The sequence below is a fragment of the Dendrobates tinctorius genome, unplaced genomic scaffold (genome assembly GCF_039654945.1).
Source record: "Dendrobates tinctorius isolate UK_male_01 unplaced genomic scaffold, ASM3965494v1 ptg000019l, whole genome shotgun sequence".
Taxonomy (NCBI): domain Eukaryota; kingdom Metazoa; phylum Chordata; class Amphibia; order Anura; family Dendrobatidae; genus Dendrobates; species Dendrobates tinctorius.
In genome coordinates, this window is record NW_027361687.1 from 46372440 (window position 1) to 46380541 (window position 8102).

Here is an 8102-nt window from a genome sequence, read left to right on the forward strand (position 1 = left end):
CTAGTGGTGACTGCAGAGAGCATCTTATCATGTATCTCTGTATACAGGGAGCTCCCCCTAGTGGTGGCTGCAGAGAGCATCTTATCATGTATCTCTGTATAAATGGTGGCTGCAGTGGTGGTGGCTGCAGATAGGATCATATCATGCATCTCTATATACAGGGAGCACCCCCTAGTGGTGGCTGCAGACAGAATCTTATCATGTATCGCTGTATACAGGGAGCTCCCATTAGTGGTGACTGAAGAGAGCATCTTATCATGTATCTCTGGAAACAGGGAGCTCCCCCTAGTGGTGGCTGCAGATAGGATCTTATCATGCATCTCTGTATACACGGAGCACCCCCTAGTGGTAGCTGCAGACAGAATCTTATCATGTATCTCTGCATACAAGGAGCTCCCTCTATTGGTGGCTGCAGACAGAATATCTGTATACAGGGAGCTCCCCTTAGTAGTGGCTGTAGACAGAAATAATTGTAGTATGCATCTCTAGTGGTAGCTGCAGACAGAATCTTATCATATATCTCTGTTTGCAGGGACATTTCCCTAGTGGTCGCTGCAGACAGAATCTTATCATGTATCTCTGTATACAAGGAGCTCCCCCTAGTGGTGGCTGCAGACAGAATCTTATCATGTATCATTGTATACAGGGTGCTTCCCCTAGTGGTGGCTGCAGACAGAATCTTATCATATATCTCTGTATATAGAGAGCTCCCCCTAGTGGTGACTGCAGAGAGCATCTTATCATGTATCTCTGTATACAGGGAGCTCCCCCTAGTGGTGGCTGCAGAGAGCATCTTATCATGTATCTCTGTATAAAGGGTGGCTGCAGTGGTGGTGGCTGCAGATAGGATCATATCATGTATCTCTGTATACAGGGAGCACCCCCTAGTGGTGGCTGCAGACAGAATCTTATCATGTATCGCTGTATGCAGGGAGCTCCCCCTAGTGGTGGCTGCAGAGAACATCTTATCATGTATCTCTGTATACAGGGAGCTCCCATTAGTGGTGACTGCAGACAGAATCTTATGTATCTCTGTATACAGGGAGCTCCCCCTAGTGGTGGCTGCAGGCAGAATCTTTTCATGTATCTCTGAGTACAGGGAGCTCCCCCTAGTGATGGTTGCAGAATCTTTTCATGTATCTCTGCATACACGGAGCTCCCCCTAGAGATGGCTTCAGACAGCCATAATCATACTAAGCATCTCTGTATACAGGGAGCTCCCCCTAGTGGTGGCTGCAGGCAGAATCTTTTCATGCATCTCTGTATACAGGGAGCTCCCCCTAGTGGTGGCTGCAGAGAGCACCTTATATATCTCCACATACAGGGAGCTCCCTCCAATGGTAGCTGCAGACAAACATAATCATATTATGCATCTTTGTATAAAGGGAACTCCCCCTGGTGGTGGTTGCAGACAGACACAATCTTATCATGTAGCTCTGTATACAGGGAGCTCCCCCCTAGTGGTGGCTGCAGAGAACATCTTATCATGTATCTCTGTATACAGGGAGCTCCCCCTAGTGGTGGTTGCAGACAGAATCTTTTTGTCAGGAACACCGCACTGTACTTGCTCACTGAGCCAGTGCACGTGTCCTGAGTGTCAGGATCCTGTCAGCGCCGACGTGCAGCCTCCGCTGAGCAGGGACTCACCCGCACTGCTGGGGTACCGGGGTCAGGTACAGCCAGAAAGTACCGATGCACAGGACCTGTGGATGCTGAAGTTTAGCAAGCAGACACGGGATCTACGTTCATGTGACTGCAAGGGGGCGGGGCTTAGCGTCCTGCTTAGTGAGATGGAAAGACACTATACAGAATTACTCAGAGTCAGGCAAAACGGGGTTCATACACAGAGATAGCCGTAACGTACCAAGGATGAGACAGAGCGGATAGTCAGGGCCAAGCAGCAGTCAAAACCAAACAGACATAGAAGGTACCAAGCAGAATCCAAAGCAATATCTAGAGAACAGACCGAGTCATACACAGATTATCAAGCAACCAGAACACAGCAAAAACACACTCAGGGGTCACCACACTATGCCAAGGGTAAGAGTATAACTGACAGGGATGGGAGCGTCCTGAGGCTATAAGAAGCCTCTCCCAGAACCAGGGAGAGGCCACAATCATAGCCCCAGGTGTGCAGGTAAGCCTGCACCGGGATCACAACCTTTAACCCCAGAAATGCCAGTCATCAGCACTGGTTCCAGACATTAACCCCAGGTGTGCGCGAGTCAAACCCGCACTGAGATCATGACAGTACCCCCCTCTCAACGGGTGGCCTCTCGACCCCCAGGCTTGCCCAGGTACTTAGCATGGAAAGCCCGCACCAGGCGGTCAGCATGCATCAACCGGGCCGGTACCCAGGACCTGTCCTCCGGTCCATACCCCTTCCAATGAACCTGGTACTGTACCGACTGCCGTACCAACCTGGAATCTACGATATGACCAACCTCATACTCCACTTGCCCCTCGACCAAAACAGGAGAAGCAGCAGACTCGGAGTCTCCCCGGACTGCTTCAAAAGGTTTCAGTAGAGATTTGTGGAAGACGTTAGGGATCTTGAAAGAGGGTGGAAGGCACAGCCTATACGACACTGGATTGATTTTTTTTTGAAAATTCTTGGAGAACAGGAGAAGTGCCAGAAGACTGGAGAAGAGCAAATGTTGTTCCTATCTTCAAAAAGGGGAAGAAGGTGGACCCAGGTAACTATAGGCCGGTGAGTCTGACTTCTATACCAGGAAAGATCTTTGAACAAATTATTAAACAACATGTATGTCAATACCTGGATAAGAATGAAGTGATTAAACAGAGTCAGCATGGGTTTGTAACTAATAAGTCATGTCAGACTAACTTAATTTCCTTCTATGACGGTATCACTGATTGGGTGGATCAAGGAAATGCTGTAGATATAGTATATCTTGACTTCAGCAAAGCATTTGACAAAGTCTCTCATACAATCCTTATTGAAAAAATGATTAAGTATGGAATGGACAAGGCAACTGTTAGGTGGATTCATAACTGGCTTAGTGATCGGACCCAAAGAGTGGTCGTAAATGGCTGCACATCCAGTTGGAAGAATGTCTTAAGTGGGGTACCACAGGGCTCTGTCCTGGGCCCTGTATTGTTCAACATCTTTATCAACGATTTAGATGAAGGAATTGAGGGTAAACTGATTAAATTTGCTGATGACACAAAGCTAGGAGGGATAGCTAATACTAGAGAAGAGAGAGAGAGGATTCAAAAAGATTTAAATAAACTGGAGAAGTGGGCAGCAACAAACAGAATGGTTTTTAACAGGGAGAAATGCAAAGTACTACATCTGGGCAATAAAAATGGAAAAAGCATATATAGAATGGGAGGAATAGGGCTAAGTGACAGCACATGTGAAAAAGACTTGGGTATACTAATAGATCACAGACTGAATATGAGTCAACAGTGTGATGCAGCAGCAAAAAAGGCAAATGCAATTCTAGGATGTATTAACAGAAGCATACAGTCTAGATCACGTGAAGTCATTATTTCCCTCTACTCCTCTTTGGTCAGACCTCATCTGGAATATTGTGTCCAGTTTTGGGCACCACATTTTAAAAAAGACATCAACAAACTGGAGCAAGTTCAGAAAAGAGCGACCAGAATGGTGACCGGTCTGCAAACCCTGTCTTATGAGGAAAGGTTGCAGGATTTGGGAATGTTTAGTTTGCAAAAGAGAAGACTGAGAGGAGACTTAATAGCTGTCTACAAATATCTAAAGGGCTGTCACATTGTAGAAGGATCAACTTTATTCTCATTTGCACAAGGAAAGACTAGAAGCAATGGGATGAAACTGAATGGGAGGAGACACAGATTAGATATTAGAAAAAACTTTTTGACAGTTAGAGTGATCAATGAGTGGAACAGGCTGCCACGAGAAGTGGTGAGTTCTCCTTCAATGGAAGTCTTCAAACAGAGGCTGGACAGACATCTGACTGGGATGATTTAGCGAATCCTGCTTTGAGCAGGGGGTTGGACCAGATGGCCCAGGAGGTCCCTTCCAACTCTACGATTCTATGATTCTATGATTCTATGATTCACAATCTTGTATGGGCCAATGAATTTGGGCCCCAACTTGGCTGAAGGAACCTTCAACTTAATCTTTCGAGTGGAGAGCCAAACCTTGTCTCCAACCTGAAACGTAGGCCCTAGTGTTCGTTTCCTGTCCGCGAAAAACTTATACCTGCCTTGAGACCTAGATATACTCCGCTGAACTTCTGCCCACGTATTCTGTAATCGCTGAACAGAGCCCTCAGCCCCGGGACACCCCGAGTCCAGATGAGAAAACTCACCAAAATGAGGACTGAATCCATAATTGATCAAAAAAGGAGTCATACCTGTGGATTGACTCACCCGACTATTGAAGGCAAATTCAGCCAACGGCAGTGCATCGCACCAGTCATTCTGTTTAGCAGAGGTTAGACACCTGAGGAACTGTTCCAGGGACTGGTTAGTGCACTCCGTCTGACCATTGCTCTCAGGATGGTATGCAGAAGAAAAGGACAGAGACATCCCTAATTTTTTGCAGAAAGCACGCCAAAACTTAGCCACAAACTGCACACCACGATTAGACACCACATTCAGGGGTACCCCATGCAACCGGATCACATGCTGCACAAACAACCTGGACAACATCTCAGCTGACAGTAGTGCGGACAGGGGTACAAAATGAGCCTGCTTAGAAAACCTGTCCACCACTACCCATACCACTGTATTACCCTTAGATGAAGGGAGATTGGTAACAAAATCCATGGATAAGTGAGTCCATGGTCTTTCGGGCAATGCCAAGGGCATCAGCTCCCCTGCCGGCTGACTATGAGAGCTTTTAGAACGAGCGCAGACCCCACAACCAGCAATGAATTTTTTTATGTCCGAACCAAGGGTAGGCCACCAAAAGATTCTAGCCACCGCCGGACGTGTGGCTGAAATACCAGGGTGAGCACTCAGCTTGGATTCATGGAACTCCTACAAGAGTTTCAGGCGAAGTTACTCTGGGACAAACAACTTCCCCTCCGGCTTGGCTGCCGGGGCCCGCGACTGGGCCCCCTGAATCTCCCGTTCCAATTCAGATGAGACCTCTGCTATCACAACCCCAGGGTGAAGAATGGAGGACGGTGGCTCAGGGGCTGAAAACTGCGCGATAAGGCGTTAGCCTTGACATTCTTAGACCCTGGACGAAATGTAATCGTAAACTGAAAACGGGGAAAAAAAAGTGACCAACGGGCCTGTCTGGGCGTTAGTCTTTTAGCAGACTCAATGTATGACAAATTTTTGTGATCCGTGATCACCGTAACCGGGTGACTGGCCCCCTCCAAAAAGTGCCTCCATTCTTCAAACGCCAATTTGACCGCAAGAAGCTCTCTATTGCCTACGTCGTAATTTCTTTCAGCAGCAGAGAACTTCTTGGAAAAGAAAGCACATGGCCTGAGGTTGGTTAGAGTGGCAGGCCCTTGGGACAACACCGCCCCCACCCCCACCTCAGAGGCGTCCACTTCCACGACGAATGGTTTGGACGGATCTGGCTGTACTAACACAGGAGCAGGCATAAAGCTTCTTTTCAGGGTGGCAAAGGCCTCTTTTGCGAGCAAGGACCAGTTTCTCACATCCGCACCTTTACAAGTAAGATCTGTGAGTGTTTTGACCACCTGTGAAAACCCCCGAATAAATTTGCGGTAATAATTGGCGAACCCCAAGAAGCGCTGAAGACCCTTAAGGTCTCGGGGTTGCACCCAATCCGCAATGGCCTGCACCTTCTTGGGGTCCATGCGAAAACCCTCACAGGCCACAATTAATCCCAAAAAAGACAATTCTTGAACAAAAAACACACATTTCTCCAATTTGGCATACAGATGATTTTCCCTCAGTCTTTAGAGAACGGTTCGTACATGATTCAGATGAGATTGACTGTCGTGTGAGTATATCATAATATCGTCTAAGTAAATAACAACAAAACGACCAATGAGATCCGAGAATACCACGTTGATGAAATTCTGAAATATGGCTGGAGCATTGGTAAGACCAAACGGCATGACTAAATTTTCAAACAGTCCCTCGGTCGTGAGGAACGCGGTTTTCCATTCATCCCCCTCCCGGACCCTTGTCAAATTATATGCCCCCTGAAGATCCAGTTTGGAGAACCATTTTGACCCTGAAAGTTGGTAACACAAATCGGGAATCAACGGAAGGGGGTACGTATTTCGTACAGTAATCTTGTTCAGCTCACGAAAATCGAGGCAGGGACGTAAACCACCATCTTTTTTCTTAACAAAAAAAAACCCTGCCGCCACAGGTGAGACTGAGGGACGTATGTGTCCTTTGCGAAGACTCTCAGCAATGTATTCTTTCATGGCCAAGCGCTCAGGGCCAGATAAATTAAACAGATGGGCTTTAGGCAATTTAGCCCCCGGGACTAACTCGATAGCGCAGTCAAAGGGTCTATGTGGCGGCAACGTCTCGGCCTCGCTTTCAGAGAACACATCTTCAAATTCTTTCAGGTACTCCGGAATACCTTCCAGCTCGATAGATAACACAGATACAGATTTAACAGGTTCAACCAATAGTGCAGACTTATCACATAACATCGAATCATTAAACCCCCACTGAACAATCTCCCCCGTTTTCCAGTTAATGACTGGGTTATGGCGTTGTAACCAGGGCATGCCCAACACCAATCCTGCTGGTAGATTGTCCAGAACCAAACAACTTAATTTTTCCACATGGGTAGCGCCCACTTTGAGTGAAAACAAGTCAGACATAAAGAGAATTCCCTCTTTAGTGAGGGGGGAGGAGTCGTTGGCCACCACTTTGATCGGAACATTAAGTCTAACTGTCAAAATCTTACAGCGTGTGACCAATTGGGAGTCAATGAGATTGATGGATGAGCTGCAGTCCACGAAAGCTGTAGAGGGAAGCAACACCTTAGAAAACGAGGAAAAGGGTGCCTGAGGGTCTGAGTAGTCTCCCCGCTGACTACCCAGACCTAGTCGTTTCCTGTCGACCGGGTCGAGGATGGGCAATCAGGACACTCCCTTTTCCAACGTCCCGTTTTACCACAGTAGAAGCATAACTGCTTTTCTCTCCGGCGTTGTCTCTCCTTTTCCTTCAGGGAGAGAGCCCCTACGTCCATGGGTACAGAAACAGTCTCTTTTCCACTAGGGAACAATGGAGTCTCCGCCTGCATCACCCCCCTGGCCTGCAGCCTGCGGTCCATCCGGACGGCCTGGGTCATGGCGTCCTCGAGAGAGTTAGGTGGGGGATGTAATGCCAAGGCATCCTGTAACCGCTCGGACAAGCCTCTGCGAAAGAGTCCTCAGAGTGCGTCGTCATCCCAAGAGACCTCTGCGGCCCAGCGGTGGAATTCTGTGCAAAACCACTCAGCCGAGTGTTTTCCCTGACAGACGCTCATCACCATGTCCTCTGCCAATCGCACTCGGTCCGGCTCATCATATATGTGCCCGAGGGCCTCAAAAAACGCATTCACAGACACTCTCTCAGGGGCAGTGGGAGGGAGAAAGCCCAAGCTTGTGGGGACCCTCTTAACAGAGACATAATGACCCCTACCTTCTGACTTTCGTCCCCAGAGGAACGTGGCCTCAAACTAAAGAAGAGTTGGCACCCCTTCATGAAGACCCTGAACTCCTTTTTGTTCCCAGAAAAAAAGTCAGGCAGTTTAACAGGTGGTTCTGGGGACACCAAAACAACATCACTCGCCCCAGCCCCCAGAGACCCAGCAGCTAAAGCCCCACGCACTGTCTCAGAAACCTGCTGCTGAGAACGAGCCAGAGCTTGCTGCTCCAGAGATAAACCCTGAAACATCTAACTCAGATTTTTCAATTGCTCAGCAAGAGATTGTATGGGATCCATATTTCTCAGCAGAGAAAGAAAAAAAAAACCCAAAAACTTAATGGTCAGTTATAGTGTCAGGAACACCGCACTGTACTTGCTCACTGAGCCAGTGCGCATGTCCTGAGTGTCAGGATCCTGTCAGCGCTGGCGTGCAGCCTCCGCTGAGCAGGGACTCACCCGCACTGTAGGGGTACCGGGGTCAGGTACAGCCAGAAAGTACCGATGCACAGGAC